Consider the following 21,432-nt stretch of genomic DNA (forward strand, 5'->3'; position numbering starts at 1 on the left):
ACACTAGGGGCACAGGGTTGTACCCCCACCCATGGGTGCCATAAGGCTATCCCATGGGTCTGTTCACCAAACCAAAATGAGAGAGCTGCACTGCCAGGAGTCCCACATGAACTCCTGCACGGAAAAAACGACAGAACACACGATAAAAAGCAGTAAAGGACAAGGATACGGAGGCCCTGTCCCTCCGATGCATTTCCAGCATCACAGTTATGTATTTCACTCGTAGGTTTAACATGTATATTTTACCTTGATTTAAAGTTTCATTTATTTCTGGGCTTGGCACGGAGTGCTTTTGTTTGCATTTTAAGGTTCCATTCACTTGTAAACTTCATAGGTAACAGTTCTGTTTAGTTGTTAAGTTTTCCTTCAATTCGGTATTCAATTAAGATATGTTTGTTTCACACTTTCATTAGGTTCAAACTTAAATAATTGTGACGATATTTGTTAAAGGTTTCAGTTAGTTTATCTCAGCATTTCACATCTTAGTAAATAACCTTTGAAAACCTGTTCTTACTGAACCCGTGTACCCAACACTAGGCCCTTTAAGACGGGGTAGCAATACTTTGAGATGGATGGGGATGCAGAATATACTTAAACATCAATAATTAAACTGACTTAGAAAGTTGGCAAAGTACATCTGTTTTATTTTCAATTGTCTAAAACAGGAAGTACAATGAACATCAGCAGACGTCCGCTCAATTTTCTCACTCAGCGAGTTTCATAAAAAATACAGCTTATATAGTAAAAACCTGTCATCACTGACGTCAATCTACGTGGCAAACTACAAAAACCTATTTGGGAGAGTGATAGGTTTATAGGGAACATCTAGGTATACGTTCCATACTTGTCAGGGAAGGTGATTGGGTTTCTAACATCAGGTGGGCAACTAAGCCCTCTTCTAGTTCAAGTCACTACGAACGTCATCAAATACACAACATCCCATTGGTTATACAAAATATATAGGGCTCTCAATTACGTGGCCCTCTATAATTGGTTGGTACCCTCGTACCCCTCTGTACTATTCCACCCATGCTAGCAACACGCAGGCCCCCACCCAGGTGCTGGTGGGCTGGTCTTGACTATAGCTTCCCACCTAATTAGCCTGCCATCACTCTTGCCGTCTGCCAATCAACTAGCCTTTGAACATTGGCCTTGTAAATGTTCTCTGTGCCTGAGAATAAAAGGGAGTATAGGCATACTCTGTCTCTTGGTTATGATGTAGCTCAACCCAGTGTCTATTTTCATCCGACCATGTTGATTGGAGACCATGTTTCAGAGCATTTTGCTGTTTTAAACACTATTAAATGATGAACCTCTGACGTCTTCAATGTTCTTGCACCTCACCTCAGACAGGAGTTTGTTCTTTTCACACGTTTTGTAGCTTCTGCATGAACATCCAGGCTCACGGTGGCCTTGACTTCTTGGTGCTGGGCCAGCCAAGCCTTTCTTGGATTCACCTCTGTCATGAGCTTATTTTTACAACTGCGCCATACTAAAAAAAGCCTTTCTGTTCATGGGGTCCAGGCTCTGCTAAAGTGCTTTGTGGAATATCTTATAGTCCATACATTCCTATGCATATACGTTGGTGCATCGCCGTAATCTATTCGCTACGTAGCCAGCCTCAAGAATACTTTGTCAGCTTGCGTTACTGTGTCTGTACAATTGTAAAAAGACTTGATATCTTCTTCATTGTTTCTGTAGCATAAGCATCTTCATCTCGAGCCCGAATTGTAGCTCATCTTTAACACCTCCTCCTTTGATTCTATAGAATGTTTATACTTTTTAGCCTCTTCTTTGGGTGCATCAGCTCTGCTTTGTATGACATCACCAATCTTCTTTCTCACTCGTTTTTCCCACTTCTTCCGGGATTTCATTCAAATGGACATCATATATTCGTGAGTGCATATATGGTTTTCTCAATGGGAACCTTACTTCCATGATTCTTTGCGTTATAGGTATTTTTACTGGTACTGCACGTGTCTCACACTCTGGCTCCCAACATATAGGCAACATGGGGGCTGAGCTTTGAGTGGGGGTACTTGGCTCCACCTCTACATTACGATGCACGCAACCACTCCGATACAAAGAAATCCTCCACGTAAGTTCAAACACTCGCATATTGGTCTTCATCTTATACTGAAACTCACTGGTTGCGTCTTTGGGTTTCCCCGCAGTGGCTGATAGCTTGGCCTTCTTTTCTACACCTTAAGGCTCCACCTCTTGCCCCTCAGGCACTCCTGTGTCGGCTTCTGTGCACAGGAGAATGAGCACTCTAAACACCAGGAAAAGGGACAGCCTGCCTGCACGGCTCCCTTTCCAGCGTTCGTTCAGTTCCACGGAGCCCCTGCTCCCTGGCTGCACATCCATGAACCGTCAGCGTGCCACACATGTACAGCTCCCTGCTGCTTTTCTTGGCCTCTCTGCTACTGCTGCTTTGCCGTCACCGCCACTGCCTTGCATTCACCCCTATGCATTTGATTGGGCCTCCTTTTATACACCTGCAGCCCTTTAACAGTTTGCCGATGCAAATGTGTAACCAGCCCTGCCTGACCATCATTAAGGGGACATGCCTGACCTATACTACTCTTAGCAGGCCTCTTCCTTGTCCCGGTACCAGAGTGGTAAAGGCACCTGGTCTTCATTACTCCTAGTTGCCTCTTCCTCGTCCCAGTACTATCAGTTATTGTATTGGAGGAAGTCAGGGGAGTTGACTCACAATAACCCATAAAGGTGGAGGAAAGGTTGGTCGTTAGTAGGAAAAGGGGGATACCATGTCTCGCCCAAGGGCATCCCACTTCCAGTCCCCAAAGACCCTCCACCCAGGTGATATCCCTCGCTTGTCCACCCCCAGGGTCAGGATCCAAAAGCGATGGCCTTGCCCTGGCCACCCGCGCAGAGGATTCATGGGGAATAGGATTGAGAATACCCTCAGGTTTCTCACAGTAGGCAATCGTTTTTAGAGGGGAGAATTCGGTACAGAGAGGCAGTGTGTGTGTGCCAGGGTGTTATGAGAAGTTGATTCAATGGTCTCCCGGAATGTGTGTGTGTGTCTCTCTCTCCCTCATTCTCTCTTTCTCTCTCTTTCACTCTCTCTACCGCTCTCTCTCTCTTTTTATAACTATCTCTCAAATAGATATATTGTATCCCATGAGGAAAATAACAAGCATCTTTCAGTTGCCGGATGAGGGAATTAGGTAGCCTGGAAACTCCAGACATTGCCATGACCTACCAGGTAAGGGGTATGGGAGACAAGAATGTTTGCTTCAGAGGAAGGGGTGCTTGAAATTTGAGGAATGCAGTCACCCATTTTACCTTCCTGAGTATCTTCCTGGGCAGGCTGAGCGAGGCCTCAAACCTCACTATTACAAGCTCAGGTGCTATGGTCAGTGGCAAACTGGAATATCTGCCCTTCGAGGGCAGGGCAAAGCATTTGTCTGGTGCTTGTCAGGCATTGGTTGGTGCAAAGGCCAGAATCCCTGTCCGTTTCTCCCAGACCACTCCGGTGGTGATAGTTCGTGATACAAATGTCCTTTAACATTAACATTAACTCACCAGGTTTTGATGCAGTATCAGAGAATCCTGAAACCCTGAAGGGGGTTGCTCATGATGAAATGAGGAGCAGAAAAGAAAGGAGGTGAAGTGTGGATTCCTCAAAAAGTGAAGCACTTTGGCCTAAAAAGTAGGGGAGCGGTGGCTACAGTGTAGTGAAGAGCAGTAGGTTGAAGTGACATCTAACCACTGTTGAACTGAGATCTTTCCCCATCCTCCTCCTCTTTGTACCCTCTCAAAATCACTTGTTTCCCTCCTTCCACCTAAAAACAGCTAATTGATGATGGCCTTAGCAATCTTCCCAGTGTCCTTTGGTATCCCCCCTCCTTCTCCGAGACCCCCGGGACTTGCAGATTGCAGTTCTGCTCCCCATTTTCAATATCATTCATCTTGATCCCCATCTCCGGCACTTGCTTCTCCAGTTCCATCAGCCTGGACTCACATCTAAGCTCTAAGAGAGCAGTGGAGCATTGGTTGTTCTCCAGCGCTTCCGTCTTGTCCTCCACTTTTTCCACCCATCCGTGCAGCTCTGCAGTGGATGCCTAATGTATGCAGGCAGGGCCATTATCTCTGCAGGATAACCCTGATGTCTTGTTTTGTCGCCACCTCAGTGGGTGTCTTAGTATCCATGCCATCCCTGGGAACCCCCCAAACCTCTTGCTATTCAGTTGCCTTATCTTGGGGAGTGGGATTCTGCAGAAGCACAGAGGTCTCCCCAGACTTTCCCAAACAGATTATCCAATGGAATAAGGAAACCCCCTTATCACCTCCTCAAGCAGGTTTATCAGCAAGAGCCCTATATGAAGGAGTGTTGGGCAACACTCTCATCTCAAGTCCCATGCTGGGGGGTATTGCTCTCCTCAGGCACCTTTGAGGTACAGCCTACTTACCCAACCAGTCTAACGCGCTATCTGTTCTTACTTTATTGAAAACAGGGCTAAATAGGCAACACTTGATTGCTTGGCACTCCCCAACTTGAGCACTGGAGCCTAATCACTGCTCCTCTTCCCACTGCTCCCCCCGTCCCCCTCCAGCCGTGGTCTTAAGCCAGTGCCTCTGCACATTTCTCTTCAATCCTTCCTTCCCCTGCACAACACACTCAGTGTTTCTCCGAGGCCCTGTCCCCAATATATGCTCTCAGCTCTCCTGACAGTCCAGCTCCATGGGGGCTACTGTGGCTCCACCTCTGACAGCTGCCAGAAAATAACATCTTGACGGTCACACATTGAAGACCACAGGATTCTGCCACTCTTGCATTGGCAACTGGACAACGTTGGGGTTTCTGCTCTCACACAATATGGTGCAGGGGATCCCCTACTCCAATATCTTTTCATGCATGGGGGGGTTTTCTCCATGCGAGCAATGGCCACAGGATTTCCCAGGGCCCGAGCAGCTGAATACCGGCTGAAAGCAAATTGTATACCTTGCACCCTGGTTCTCTGGCCCCTTACAAAGTGTGTCAGAGCCCTGACGCCCCCCTCACCCCTCCCCAAGCCAAGAGCCTACCCTACCTGACCTATTCCATACAGACAATGGACCCTCAGTGTAATGGCGGCATTCCTGCAGGACACAATCAATGACAAGATATGTCTCCAAATACCAGGCTTAATCCCCACCTCTGGTACTTTTTACCATAAAACCAGCACCCAGTCCCTCCTTCAAGATACCTGTGTTTTTTCTCTGGTCGTGCTGCTGTCATTAATGGCTGGGGTGGCTCTAACAAACAAGCGCCCAACACACCCATGTAGAAAGAAAGAGAGTTATAACGGGAAAGGGAGAGAGCACTAGAGCAGCGTATGCTATGTTGTGTACAGCTCATTTTAAATAATGCATTCTCACAAGCCTAAGCAAGTCAATGTTAGTGAGTCAGAGTTCACAATTGAGTATAAGGATCGATGGAGTGGTGTGCAGAAAGCCTTTGATCGCAAAATTCAAGACTCTTCTGTTCTAAAAGTCATCTGGGAATATTCCCCCCCAAAATCTGCCAAAAACACCTAACAGCAATTAAGTTATGCAGTGAACTCCAAAAATAAAAGAAATAAACATAGGACAGGCATTGCCCAAAAAGACCTGATGCAACCCCAATTGAAAAGTGTATAAACTTTTGGATACATGGGCAAGCTTGGCGGTCTGATGTAATGCAGAACTAAAGATAGGGCACAGAGTAGAGTGGCAGAAGGAATGGCATGACAGGGGGATTCAGGAGAGTGGCTGATATGGCCAATACAGGGTGCATTAAGTCCTTTGCAGTCTTCCAGGGAGAGTTCTGAGGGACCGTTAAGACTTCTGAAAATATGTGCAAATGGGAGAGTATCTGGGGAAGATGAAACTTTCAGTAGAGCAGAGGCCTGCAAACTGGGGCTCTCCAGATGCTTTGCACTGCAACTCCCATGATTCCTCACCATTGGCTATGCTGGCTAGGGCTACTGGGAGTTGTGGTTCCATGTGATATTAACAAATCAACCAATACGGAAAACCTTTATAACCCATTAAAAATAACGAAGAAATGTTAAATTCTTTTTTTTTCTCACTTTGGGTGGTCCCCCCCAAGCCCCTTGTTTCCCCAGATGTATTACCCCACCCCAATACCCTCCCACCCATTTTAATCCCTTACCCCACCTCCATATATACTTTTAACAAAAAAAAAGACATTTTTTGTTATTTCTTTATTTGTTATACAAGTTATTCGTTGTTGTACATTCGTTAATATCACTGTATACCCTGGTAGTAGTGGTCCAAAACATCTGGAGATCCAAAGGGTGCAGACCCCTGCAAAAGGGGGACCAACTGAGGATTCTCACTTGCAATGGTCCATTAGACCTCTCAGCAGGGTACAGATGGTGGCAGCGTGGTGGTACACCATTCTAGCAGGAGCAAATCTCCCAGGGAAACCACACCTGAGCTCTTAATGGGAAGGTAATGTAGGAGATGAAGACTCTGAATGGACCGAATATTTTTGATTAGCGGAAGCGATCAGGTGAGGTGTGACAGTGCTAGGAACAAGTTATAGAACATCTTGACCAGGATATACTTGTGCTGGCAGGGATATATGAATTGGGAAGGCAGAGCGATGTAACTACTTTTTGGAAAAATGCTTTCCATCTTATACCAGAGGAGCTACAGATCCAGATAAACTTAGTGGAGTCGGCACTTATAGGGTTACAGAATTGGTCAATAGGAATGACCCCTCACAGAATTCATAGACTTTGCAAAAGGAACAATTATTTTATTAGCGCTCAAGTACAGATATAGGACCACAAGTCAGTCGGTGTATTTCTTCTCGTTCTTTGAGGCAGTAGTTGTGGCTTCCTGGGAGAGTCGATGGGATGATAGGCGAGCGGAGCCGAGATCATGATTCAGAAGACAGCAATCTTCTCCTTCGTGTTCTTACCGTCCTGAATCCCCTCCACCACTGGATCTTCATTCCGGAAAGATAGGGGTACAAACACTTTCACGTGTATGCAGCGGTCGCCCCCAATTAAGATCTGCAAGAAAGAAGGACATGTGCCATCACCTAGTGAATGTGGAATGGGAAGATGGCTGTTTCCCTCTCATAAACCCTCAAGCCCACCTTCTCCTTTGCTTCCGGCCTGGGGAACGTATGGAGGCGAGATGGTTAGCTTAGCTTGGCCAAGGTTGAATTGATCTCATGTCAAGAACGGTGGTGCCTATAATGCTTTAGCAGCTATCTCTTAGCCGTTAGCCAATCAGAAGTCTAGAAATGCTGGCTATATCTGCAGACAAAATGGTGTATTCTAATCTTTCTGTTGGCTGTCTCATCCAGTATTCCATTTCACAAATGCCCCTTCATCCCCAATGTTGCTATTTAAAAAAAGTGTTATATTTTATCTTTCCGTTCATCATTCCCAGTCTGTGCTTGAACCCCTTCTTCTTGACCACCATGGAAAGTGAAATAGGCCGCAAAAGCTCCCTTCGCCGTTTCCACAGTGCATCTTTTAAGTAGTTTTGGCAGCCATTAACAACCATTACAGCCACCACTGTGGCCATTTTCGTGTATGTATTCCCACAACTCCTCAGCACAAAGAAAGGACAGTTCACACTTCCAAAAAATACCAAAATGATCACATTGTGCAGAATACAATCTTTAGGAAACCCCAAGCATCTACTTCTTCTTACTGCTGCCCGGTACAAACAAATGTTGTTTTTCTCTGTATCATTTATGTTTACGTGAGAAACAAAAGTATATACAGTGGTGATTGAGCTTTATTTTTAATGGGATTGTTGAATCTTTGAATATGGATGAAAAGGGGGGTGTATAGTGCAGGAGGCTGATTTTCTGCACATAGCTTTTTGGTATCACAATTTTGTCACCTATGGCTCATCGTGTTGTCTATACACAATTCATAGTGACTGTGCGCTGGGATAAAGGAAATTGCCATTGCACAAATATTATTAACATAGAATAGTCACATGTAAATCAGAGGTGCTAACTGTATCCCAGATTTATTTTGTGTAAATTTGTTTCTCCTGATGAAGGCCCTTAAAATATTGTGTTTTGCAGGCCGAAACACATAGCATATGTTTTCCACTTTTCCTTGATGCTTTGATGGCATAATTTTTTTAATGGTCAGAACTATAGATTATTAATGCATTTATACCTCACTGACACATTAGTGACTTCATTGAAACCCTGTGATTGGATCACACCTTGCCAGGCTTTGGCACAGGTATTATATTGAATTGCACTTGTTACTATATGGTGTTCATTACAAGATTGGCAGTGAAAATATGGTGCTAATTCTTTTACTGACAATTCTTTTTGTAATAACAAAATGATAACACTTTTTTCCACACCAAACAAAGTACATGTATGCCCTCGCAGTGGAACATTTACCACAAGGTGGATCCTCCACTTTAATGACAGAAATGGGTGCAATTGTCACATGTCTCCTGTGGTAAATTCTCCAAAGTCCTCTATGAACTCCAAGAATGGGAAATAACTCCTTCCTTCCAACTATTATGTATGGCAAATTCTAATTGAATGGGATGTGGTAATGACAACCGAGGTTAGCAGTATTTCCTCCTAAATGACTGTCAAATTCGGAATGAAATCTTTATGTCCTGTTAAATCATCATGTGTGCTGATATGACAAATAAATGTGCAAGTATTTTGATAAATGATTTAATTTAATATAAATCCTTTCTTCTCACATATACTGAAGTGATCTACACACAATGATATGTCCCTGATTACACCGCAATTCACCACCACCACCCCTTTTGCTTTCATTGAATCACCAGGAAAAACCTGATTTCATCAATGACTTTTTGACTTCACCTACTTCCAAATAACGATTTTTCCCAGGACCAGCTTACACTGCTTACTGTCCTGACAGCCAAGAAACTCTGCCAGAAGACTTCTGCACTTCCCGGATGGTCCCACTCCAGGAAACAGATACTCGTTTAGCTTTCTGGGGTGCCTGTGACCAACGATGGATGGTTCAATTTCTTCTTTTGGTAGCTTCCTTTATTTCTGTCCTGTAGATCCATCAATTTGCCTTGTGCCTCTTCCCTATTTCTCACACTTACCCAGGGCTCATGGAATTACCAATGACATTATTCAGTGGCATTGAACTTGAACATCTCGATTACCCTCCCACGTTAGACAATGAATAAAAGGACCATTTGTCAGGAATCTAATCTCTAATATTTGATGTAATTACTGTCATTGTTTTGCAATATCTCACAACCATCTTTCGCAAACACTGACTTTCCATTACTGTTCATCACTGTGTTCAGCCCTAAGACATTTTTTGGGGTTCACTCCATTGCATTACTGTTGGCGATGCCCAGTGAAAACCTTAGTACAAACAATGTGCTCTCTGTGTTCACCAATGGGAACCCATTAACACCCAAAATCAAAAATCCCCAATGACGTCCAACCTTTTTTACCTCATTCCTAAAACTGTTTGGTGCTCTTCCAGGATCGTTCCCGAAACCAGAAAAGTTATTAATCTTAAAACAGATTCTAAAACACATCTATTCAGGCATGTTTACTATTTTTTAAAAACAAAACCTGATCAATGAGAACAAAGCCGTTGTCTTGCTGATATGAAGAATACCTGACATCCTTCTGATGTTCACTCAAATCCTATATACTCTCCCCAATCAGAATTTCCCTAGTTTTGAATCACAAATGTGTCATGGTAGGAAGTTGAACAATTCTATAAGTTGGGATCTCTACCTCATGTCGGGGATTCCCACAGAGGAATTTTATGACTGTAAATTGTAATGAAGTTAGACATTTTTACTTAAGCTTTAAGTTGATATAGTTATCAATTCATGCAATTATTGGCTCTTTCGACGATAGACCATGTACAGATACAATGCGTTCCTTACGTGTACTCTGTGTTTGCCTAGAAAAGTCTTTTAGTAGAAGATTCCCTTTTAATCTGGTAGTTTTACACTGTCAACCTTTACTGCTTCTAATGGGTTAACCTTCTTGTCTTTGCTGTCAAATAGGACATGTTATTGTCTGAAACCCTTGTCTAAATATGTTCAATATGTCATGTCTTCGGTGCATATGTCTTTATCCGAATAGTTTAGATATCTTTTTAAATCTGTAACTATCAGCGTCATTCATTGCAATAGATGTTAGCTTCAGAAGTGTACATGTTTTTTCCAAAATCCTAGACAAAATGTTGGAATATCTCGTGACTTGTATGTGATTGATGTAAGAGCAATTAAGGAAGTCAGTCACCTTCTTCGATCACCCATCTCTCTCATATCTTATTGAAATATTTACCCATGAAATGCCCCAAGATCACCCATCTTTGGTTCACCATGAACCCTGCCCCATCATCAGTCCCAACTCTGACCTTTTGCCTTAGATCTGCCACTGCCTGATGGGCGATCCTCTCATTTCACCCTTAGGGTACAGACAGACAAGCTGAAAGGATTAACCACGTGCAAAAACCTCAGGTATGATGTTGCGTCACCGTCCTTTACCTTGATTATATATATAATTCCAGCAACAACCTGTTCAATGAAGGAGAGAGCTTCAAAGGTTGCAAAGTTTACCCCGTCCAATTGTTTGCTCACATCATTCTTTATCTAGAAAGTAACAAAAAGAGAATTACAGTTTTTTCTTAATCAGAACTTTTTCAGAAAGTCACAGACTATGCATCATAAAAACAATTGCCCAGTGTGGAACGCTGAGCAAGTGGAGTGGCCTTCGGAAGGGGGTGGGCTTAAGAACAAAAGCAAAACAGGCCTGTGGTCATGGGACAAGCAATCAAGCAGCATTAGGCAACGGTTAAGGGGTTCACAGGGACTCGCCCCCATGGTGCAATATCTAGACTAGGCAGAGAACCCCAGGCAAAGTCTTGCACTCCTGCCTGCTCCCCCTACTGGTGAGGGAATTCCACTGCACTGCCCATTGCGAGCTCAACTAAATGCATGGTTTCTGAACAGCTGCTAATGACTCTCTCTACAGACGCAGGACCCTCGCGGCGCTCCTCTAGATACATGGAAGCAGTTGGTAACACCCGAGAAAGAGTTGGAGGGAAGGAGAGCGGGAGTATTAATTAATGATTTACTTGCATTGGAATGAGGAATATTTAAGAGAGAAGACATTTCAGCATTTTTGGCTAAAAAAAGGGGGTTCTCCGACAAAAAGGAGGGTTTCCATGCAAACCTCTATGGGCCGTAAGTCCATGCACTGAATGCTTATAGGGAAGTACACCAGCTCTCCGGCCCAAGTAAATATGAGCGCTGCTATTTGTACTGTAGTCCCACATAGCATCTCCTGCTCTACACCAACCCAACCCATATTACACCGGCCCTATTCTACAATTCAGGAAGGAACTGGCAGCACATGCCCCCTACAGTTCCCATTGCTCCCCAGTTACGTGTCCCATATATAACTCACATACATACATAACCAGCACATGCATCATCAGGTCAGGTTGCACCATTAATCCCCCATATACTTTGGGACAGTATGACAGGTCCCCCATTACCCTATCCCGCCAACGCGCAAGGGTGCATTATGCCATCTACATTCAAGCTATCATCTACCATGCCACCCATTATTGGGATGGCATGACTGCAATAATAGCAACAGTCGCCCACCGGCGTTGTTGGTGAAGGGGGCTAGAGGGGATATAGCCCCGGGTCTTTTGGTTGTAGCCCCGGATAGAATCTTAGGGGACACACCCAAAAGGCTATCTAGCCCCGAGTCCCGACATTAGCGTAGCCTCAGATCTTTTCCAGACCTAGCAACACCCCTGCAGCCGTCAACAGAAGTGATTTTGTTGGGGTGCTGCTTAACAAGGTATACACCAAGCATGAGGCACTGTAATGGTGCAGTGAAGCATTGTTATTGTGCACTTCACAAACCTTGCATTGGAGTGGTGATATGCATATTGTCATGTAAAAAACATAGTGAAATAAAAATAAGTAAATTAACTTAGGGGGTGTTTACTTCTGTATGCAGATCCAGTGTCTTGCTTCCTAGTCGAGTGTGTTGCCCCTGAGCTATCCTCCCGAGACACTTGGCATTGGAGGCGTGCCCGTGCAAGTCCATTTGCTGTATGGTGAAAACCCGTGCTCCGTCCTGGCACGGGAAGAGGTGGAACTGGTATTTCTCAATTTATGTGACATGTGCATGTTTGTTCAAAGGATCTTGCACAATAGTGGTTGGTGCTTGATAAGCTTTGAGCGATGGCCCATAAATTGTGCTTGCGCAACGCAATTGGTGTGATGCAGTTATTACATCCAGTGAATGGAACAGCAAAGGTAACATTAAAAACCAGCACACATGTCTATATTACATAGCTATATTACATGGCCATATTACATGGCCATATTACATGGCTATACTAGATGGCCATATTACATGGCACCATATTACATGGCCATAATACATGGCCATATTACATGGCTATATTACCTGGCAATATTACATGGCTATATTAGATGGTTATTAAATGGCTATGTTACATGGCTATATTACATGGCCATATTACATGGCTATATTACACGTATGGTGCATTGTGCCAAAAAAGCAGCATATCACTTTGTGCGACTTGCTGTCTCTTCTTCAACAAGGAACAGGGTTTTCGTGCATTTGCAATATTACTAACTTTTTACGGCAAAGATGCATGCATGGAGCATAATTATGTTGCAGTGTGTTATAAAACTGGAGAAAACCAACTTCCCCACCATCAATGCTTCTGACCCCATATTCTGTCCTATAGGCAGCCACAAAAAAGTGCAAAATTCGTTTGCTCCTCTTTCCTTGGGGCTGTTGATACGTTTTACAAAACAATATTTCCAGTGTTATATAGACCCGCACAACCTAAACACCTGCCTTTCTTTTCACAGGATAATTGTTGTAGTGTTATATGGAGCTGAACAACCTGAACACCTGCCTTTCTTTTCACAGGATAATTGTTCCAGTGTTATATGGAGCAGTGCAGCCTAAATACTTTCCTTTCTCTTTCCCTGATAATTGTTGTAGTGTTAGATGGAGCTGCGCAACCTAAACACTTGCCTTTCTTTTTCTATGATAATGATTCCAGTGTTATATGGAGCTGTGCAGCCTAAACACTTGCCTTTCTTTTTCTATGATAATGATTCCAGTGTTATATGGAGCTGCGCAACCTAAACACTTGCCTTTCTTTTTCTATGATAATGATTCCAGTGTTATATGGAGCTGTGCAACCTAAACACTTGCCTTTCTTTTTCTATGATAATGATTCCAGTGTTATATGGAGCTGTGCAACCTAAACACTTGCCTTTCTTTTTCTATGATAATGATTCCAGTGTTATATGGAGCTGCGCAACCTAAACACTTGCATTTCTTTTTCTATGATAATGATTCCAGTGTTATATGGAGCCCTAAACACTTGCCTTTCTATTATTGTGATAAATGTTGCAGTGTTATATGAAGCTGCGCAACCTAGACACTTGCCTTTCTCTTTCCCTGATAATTGTTCCAATGTTATATGGAGCTGTGCAACCTAAACACCTGCCTTTCTTTTCACAGGATAATTGTTCCATTGCTATATGGAGCTGCACAACCTAAACACCTGCCTTTCTTTTCACAGGATAATTGTTCCAGTGTTATATGGAGCAGTGCAGCCTAAACACTTTCCTTTCTCTTTCCCTGATAATTGTTCCAGTGTTATATGGAGCAGTGCAGCCTAAACACTTTCCTTTCTCTTTCACTGATAATTCTTCCAGTGTTATATGGAGCTGTGCAACCTAAACACCTGCCTTTATTTTCAAAGGATAATTGTTCCATTGTTATATGGAGCTGCACAACCTAAACACCTGCCTTTCTTTTCACAGGATAATTGTTCAAATGTTATATGGAGCAGTGCAGCTTAAACACTTCCCTTTTTCTTTCCCTGATAATTGTTCCAGTGTTAGATGGAGCTGCGCAACCTAAACACTTGCCTTTCTTTTTCTATGATAATGATTCCAGTGTTATATGGAGCTGCGCAACCTAAACACTTGCCTTTCTTTTCCTATGATAATGATTCCAGTGTTATATGGAGCCCTAAACACTTGCCTTTCTATTCTTGTGATAATTGTTCCAGTGTTATATGAAGCTGCGCAACCTAAACACTTGCCTTGCTTTTCTCATGATAATTATTCCAGTGTAATATGCAATCCTAAACACTTGCCTTTCTTTCCTCATGATAATTATTCCAGTGTTATATGGAGCTGTGCAGCCTAAACACTTGCCTTGCTTTTCTCATGATAATTATTCCAGTGTAATATGCAATCCTAAACACTTGCCTTTCTTTTCTCATGATAATTATTCCAGTGTTATATGGAGCTGTGCAGCCTAAACACTTGCCTTGCTTTTCTCATGATAATTATTCCAGTATTATATGGAGCTGTGCAACCTAAACACTTGCCTTTCTTTTCTCATGATAATTATTCCAGTGTTATATGGAACCCTAAACACTTGCCTTGCTTTTCTCATGATAATTGTTCTAGTGTTATATGGAGCAGCGCAGCCTAAACACTTGCCTTGCTTTTCTAGTGATAATTGTTCCAGTGTTTGTTTTTCTCGTGATAATTGTTCCGGTCTTATATGGAGCTGTGCAACCTAAACACTTGCCTTTCTTTTCTCATGATAATTATTCCAGTGTTATATGGAACCCTAAACACTTGCCTTGCTTTTCTCATGATAATTGTTCTAGTGTTATATGGAGCGGCGCAACCTAAACACTTGCCTTGCTTTTCTAGTGATAATTGTTCCAGTGTTTGTTTTTCTCGTGATAATTGTTCCGGTCTTATATGGAGCTGTGCAGCCTAAACACTTGCCTTTCTTTTCTCATGAACATTGTTTTTCACAGGATAATTGTTCCAGTCGTATATGGAGCTGTGCAGCCTAAACACTTGCCTTTCTTTTCTCATGAACATTGTTTTTCACAGGATAATTGTTCCAGTCTTATATGGAGCTGTGCAGCCTAAACACTTGCCTTGCTTTTCTCGTGATAATTGTTCCAGTGCTATCGACACAGACCCATTAGGGTAAACATAGGGATGGTTACAACACACCTCAGTGGTCCAAATATTAGCGCAGCCACTTAAATGACTTTATTTTTGGATTCTAATAGTTGTGCCAGGTTTCACATCCGGGTTAATTGCGTGTCCCCCTAAAATGCAATAGGGCCAGTTCACAATGATTTACCCTCGGCATTAACCTGGAGAGTGCTATTAAATTCACAAACATGATATTATGAGTACTTGCAGTAAGTCAGCATTATGCCATAGTTACTAACAGTGCATTCTATGTCATTCGATTAACATACTCCAGGAAAGTCAGAGTAACTTCTTTCTGAATCGCCTCCGTGCCTCTTTAATGATGTCAACACTGACCTGATTTAGCAACAGTTGGCTGATAGTATTCGATGTGTTTACCTTTTTGCACAGCTCTTTGACCTCGGAGTTGGCTTTTTGTTACTCAGAGAAACCTCCTAGCATTGTGGACATGATGGCGGGGAAGGAGAGGTGCTGCAGAGAAGGACAAGTCAAGGTGTCAAGGCGCTAGCAAAGTGACTGGAAGCTTCTGTAAGGTGTCCGTGTGGTGCTTCCTGCGAGAGAGTAAGAAAGAATTGGGAAGAGAAAATGTCACAGTGCAATATTATGTTAAAAAAGCAGTGTAACGAGAAGACAAAAGTTAAATTCAGTTTATATACATTAGCTTGCCAACATATAGGAAACTCCTCCCCGCCCCCCAATCTCCCCAGAATGAAGCAACTGACGCTCGGGAAGCAGAACACAAGCCCAGAAAACCTAAGTTGGGCATTAAGTAGCATAGGGAATGCTCACCTCCACAGGAAGTGACGTCAGAGGACGGACGTCATAGCAGGGCCAGTCCCTGTTAGTAAATCGGGGTGTACCTGCCCTCCCTGGATAAATCCACTCAATTTGCAGTCGAGCATGTTTGCTGTTGTGTCACACTTTAGTAATTTGCTGAGGAGAAAATGCTGAATTCAAATAAATCTATTAATGTTCACAAGCTACTGCCATGTTTTCTCACCTCGCCTCACCTAAAGTCACTCCTTTATTATTCACACGGATTTTTAAGTAACATTCAGAGCTCGCATGTGAAGCTCTGCACGTGCAGGCTTTCAGATCAGGTCCTTTTCATACCCTTTAATATAGTGTTTTTTTCGTTGTATACGTGCAGTACTGAATCCAAAGCAGTGGCTGCCTCAAGGCTTTGCTTGCAATGGTGTGTCTAAGGGGTAGAGAGTGGGGGGGGGGGTTAACACATGGTAACAGCATGTAAGCAAGACTGGCCATCCAATAGAGGAGAGCTGCAAGCCGGCGGAAGGAGCGGCTGGGACACGAGTTACATCGTTATGTTCGAAGTTGCGCAGGTTTAGTGTGAGAGGCAATTTGCACCGGGTTATCAGGTAAATGTGAGCTTAGACCTGTGACTTGAGTAGTGTGCTGTATTTTGTACCCTATCTCCGGATACAAAGTGACGGGAACTTGAACGCCAGGACTAGCTGAACATCTTCAACCTGACAAGGAAAGGCTTGCGAGCCCTGTGAACTCTCCTATCACGTTAAAGACACACTCCAAAAGAGCCTGTGTGATAGCAGCAGCTGCTTCTCATCACTTTTTGACACAGGCACGCAGCTGATGCTATGATGATGGGCTAACATCTGCAGTGCAACAGGAAAATGCAGACAACAAGGACATGAAATGGACCTTTTTGAACCACTTATGAATTTGTCGAGTTTTTAGAGGAAGATGAATTGATAAGTAGTGATACGGTTTTCAAAGTTATAATAAGTTGATCTTCTATTAAGGAATCTGTAATAAGTGTGAATCTTTGTAAATCATTTTTAAGGTGTATTTGTAGTGTTATATATACTAATTGTTTTTTGAGTGTATTGTGATTATATTGAAATTCTGTTCAATTGTGTAAAGATTTATATAAACCAAAACAATAATAAAAAATAAAAAAAACATTTTACTTACTGTTTTTTTTTTGGTGCAGATAAACATTAAGCGCCCAGCTGAAGGACCTGATGGTGTTGGCTTTGACTCGCAAACGTGCAGATGACAAACACAACTCAAAACAAACAGCGGCAGGATGATAACAAGTACCTGATTCTCAACATGTCACAGTGTGGAGGGGTGCTGGCTCCACTGGAGGCCACTTACACGAGACACAGTCCTCTCCTCCCTTAGCTGGACTCTGTGTGTATGGGAGGTGTTTGGCATTACTAGCTAACACACAAAACACAGTTGTCTCCTCCCTTAGCTGGACTGCGTGTGTTTATGGGGGAAGGGGTAGTGCCTGGCTCCTCTGGCCAACGCTTACCTGAGACACAGTCCTCTCCTCCCTTAGCTGGACTGTGTGTGAATGGGGGGGGGGGAGGTGCTGGCTCCACTGGCTAACACTTACACGAGACACAGTACTCTCCTCCCTTAGCAAGTCTGTGTATGTATGGGGAGGAAGGGGTGTCTAGCTCCTGTAGCTAACACTCACATGAGACACAGTCCTCTCCTCCCTTAGTTGGACTCAGTGTGTATGGGGGAGGGAGATGCCTGCTCCACTGGCTTACACTTTCATGAGACACAGTCATCTCCTCCCTTAGCTAGACTGTGTGTGTATGGCGGGGCGCTGGCTCCACTGGATGCCACTTACACGAGACACAGTCCTCTCCTCTCTTAGCTGGGCTGTGTGTGTATGGGAGGTGTTTGGCATTACTAACTAACACACAAAACACAGTCGTCTCCTCCCTTAGCTGGACTGTGTGTGTATGGGGGGTGCTGGCTCTACTAGATGTCACTTACACGAGACACAGTCCTCTCCTCTCTTAGAAAGTCTGTGTATGTATGGGAAGGAAGGGGTGTCTGGCTCTTGTAGCTCACACTCACATGAGACACAGTCCTCTCCTCTCTTAGCTGGACTCTGTGTGTATGGGAGATGTCTGGCATTACTAGCTAACACTTACACAAAACATAGTTATCTCCTCCCTTAGCTGGATTCTGTGTGTATGGGGGAGGGAGATGCCTGCTCCACTGGCTTACACTTTCATGAGACACAGTCATCTCCTCCCTTGGCTAGACTGTGTGTGTATGGCGGGGCGCTGGCTCCACTGGATGCCTCTTACACGAGACACAGTCCTCTCCTCCCTTAGCTGGGCTGTGTGTGTTTGCATTACTAGCTAACACACAAAACACAGTCGTCTCCTCCCTTAGCTGGACTGTGTGTGTATGGGGGGTGCTGGCTCCACTAGATGTCACTTACACGAGACACAGTCCTCTCCTCTCTTAGCAAGTCTGTGTATGTATGGGGAGGAAGGGGTGTCTGGCTCTTGTAGCTCACACTCACATGAGACACAGTCCTCTCCTCTCTTAGATGGACTCTGTGTATATGGGAGGTGTCTGGCATTACTAGCTAACACTTACACAAAACACAGTTATCGCCTCCCTTAGCTGGACTCTGTGTGAATGGGGGGGCGAGGTGGGGTGTCTGGCTCCTCTGGCTAACGCTTACACGAGACATAGTCTTATCCTCCCTTAGCTGGACTCTGTGTGTATGGGGGAGGGAGATGGCTGCTCCACTGGCTAACGCTAACACAAAACACAGTCCTCTTCTCCCTTAGCTGGACTGTGTGTGTATGGGGGGGCGCTGGCTCCACTGGCTAAAACATACACAAGGCACAGTCCTCTTCTCCCTCAGCAGGGCTGTGTGTGTATGGGGAGGAAGGGGTGTCTGTCTCTTGTAGCTAACACTCACATGAGACACAGTCCTCCCCTCCCTTAGTTGGACTCAGTGTTTATAGGGGAGGGAGAGGTCTGCTCTACTGGCTAACACTTACATGAGACACAGTCCTCCCCTCCCTTAGTTGGACTCAGTGTTTATGAGGAAGGGAGAGGTCTGCTCCACTGGCTAACACTTACATGAGACACAGCTCTCTCCTCCGTAAGCTGGACTGTGTGTGAATGGGGGAATCTGGCTCCACTGGCTAGCACTTACACGAAATATAGTCGTCTCCTCCCTTGAGTTAGGGGCTGGCTTCACTGACTAACACTTATATGGGAAAATGTGATCTCCTCCCTTCATCCGACCCTTCATCTGACCTGTGGGGGCAGAGTTCCCTCTCTAAGAATAGTAGGGGGGGGTTCCGTCCACTTACTGGTGTTTTGGGTGGAATTAAGGAATGGGTTCCAAGTGAAAGGATTTCAATTCCGGGTCATATGTGGTCTTAGGAACAGGGGGCGCTCTTTCACGTACCTATGTTCAGATCTTGGTTTGGAGCTTCAAAGTTGCTGCTTCTGATCTGGAAATCCTCCGTTTATGAAACGAGTCGGAGCAGTGTGGTTCTCGGAGTCTACACAGTGACGCTCGCACCACGGGTGGGTCTTATGGTCTCATCTGTTGAACTGCACCCACTGGGCGTTGTCTTTCCTGGGCGGATTCTGCTTCAAGGATGTTCGTGGAACGCCTTTGAAATCGTCCCCCTTCTTTCGCAATGCTTCATTTTGTGTTCACAGTCTGGACACCTGTGCTGCCTTTCAAACAAGGACTGTGTGTTCAGATTTTCAGCCGAGTCGAATATGTGTGAAAACTAGCACTTTCAGCTCCATGCATACCCAAAGGATTCCCGGTCAGGAAAATCTATTAGCGCATGTGGAAGTGCATGGCTGTGAGGGCTGAAAAGTGGGAGAATTAATATAGTTGTTTCATAATAGTCATGGAAGTGTAGATAGGCCCAGGTATAGGGTGTGGGTGATATTGTAGCATAGTAGTCAAAATATAGTATGTAGCAATGATGATGTAGACCCTGGTCTAGCCACAAGAAATGCCGAAGCAGTGCCATATTGGAAGTGAGGCCTAGTACTTTGCAGTCCCTCTTGGGAGTATGGTAGTGTAGTGTGATAAAGAGTTTAAATCATCTCCCCTTCCCAAGCCCCAGCAGTGAAATCGAGCATAGAGCCCTTCAGGCCGAACAGATATAATGTCATTTTATCGAGCTGTAGGCCTGCGAAAGCAGAAAGGAATGTGAATGGCTAAGTACGGGCTGGGCTACACCCCTCTCGAAGGACTAACCCATGGAAGCCAGGGTAGAGGTCCTGAGCTGCCAAAATGTCCAGTCTGGATTTAGGGCACTAGCACCCCCCAGGAGAATGGTCATCCCATAAAATAGAATACCTAAATCCATCAGAATTCAGTTGATTTGTGTGGTCCTTGATAGGCCCAGAAGAAGCTTCAGGCAGGGGCAGCTGATAAGGGGGAGCCAGAAGTAAAACACCCTATGATTTGTGATACGAGGAGCAGGAGGTGATGCAATAAATGTGGTACTCCTACGTCTGTCCCCTTTCCTCCATACTTATGGGACATCTCTCCGTCCTGTGGGACCTGAGTACTTTATAAAAAGCATCTCAACTTTTTTTTCAAAAATGTGTCCTTCCTCTCTTTCTGCGCGGGGCGCGGCACGCGGTGTAACCCCACCCACCTTGGCTCTGCTCCGCGCATCGCCCATCAGTCCTTTTCTCCGCTTGTTCGGGACTGGACGCACATGCATCCTCGGAAGATTTTCTTCCCTTTTTTCCTCTCTGGCTCTCGCTAGTGATCCTGTACTAGTCTATATAAGTCGTTCAAACTAGACTTTCCATATTGTTCATCGTGTCACTGTCGTTTCGCGAGGGCGGTTCCCCATCCTCTTTGTTTAGAGTGCTTGGGTCCGGATCACCGTTGGGACTCCTGTTTTTACTGCAACTCCCTTTCGGTCCGGGCACTTCAACGTCGGTTGGAGCGGTGGGAGGAGGTGTTCCGACAAACTCCTTCACATTTTCAGGTGTTCATCGACGAGAAGAAAAAATGCCCAGTAAGTTCTTTATTTTTCAGAGCACCCCGGCCGGGGGATACCTTTCCAGGTTCCTCTCGGGCCGGGAGGAGCGTTGATCGCTCTGTCACCGGGGTTCGCCCTGAGGTGCCCGTTGGGCCTAATAATTGTACCGGAGTTTTCTCTAAGGGTCTCCGTAAGGGGCCTGTGGATACCGGAGCACGCTCTGAGGCCCCTCCTGTGGGGGCTGTTTGTAGACCCAGTTCTACTGAATCGTGGGATACCGGAGCTCGCTCTGAGGCCTCTCTGTCGACTTCCCTCAAAAATAAGACCGGGGTGCGCCCCCAGGCCTTGGTGGGACTTGCTGTTACTGAACGGATGTTCGAGGCCTGCGCAGATATGGCTGTCACTGGACGTGGGTCCGAGGTCCCTCTTTCAGAGGCTAAAGTTACCAACATTTCTGAGAGGCCTGACAAGGCCTTACCGGTGAAGGCTGTTTCTCACCGTTCCCGCTCTTGCGGCGATACCAGATCTGTTGAGGGGGCAAAGAAGGAAAGTTCTTCTTTTACCGGCAGTGCCGAGG

The 21,432-nt window shown here is 44.7% G+C and overlaps 1 long non-coding RNA gene across 1 annotated transcript; it reads right to left on the bottom strand.

The window, feature by feature from the left end:
- Positions 1–6,754: 6,754 nt before the first annotated feature.
- On the bottom strand, positions 6,755–19,434 carry LOC138525707 (uncharacterized). The gene is made up of 4 exons (XR_011283416.1): positions 19,298–19,434; positions 15,454–15,626; positions 10,519–10,623; positions 6,755–7,034 (listed from the first exon to the last, which is right to left on the bottom strand). It is a non-coding gene; the product is annotated as an uncharacterized lncRNA (long non-coding RNA).
- Positions 19,435–21,432: the final 1,998 nt, after the last annotated feature.

This window comes from Ambystoma mexicanum, chromosome 7p (assembly GCF_040938575.1).
Source record: "Ambystoma mexicanum isolate Mex_15411 chromosome 7p, UKY_AmexF1_1, whole genome shotgun sequence".
Classification (NCBI taxonomy): domain Eukaryota; kingdom Metazoa; phylum Chordata; class Amphibia; order Caudata; family Ambystomatidae; genus Ambystoma; species Ambystoma mexicanum.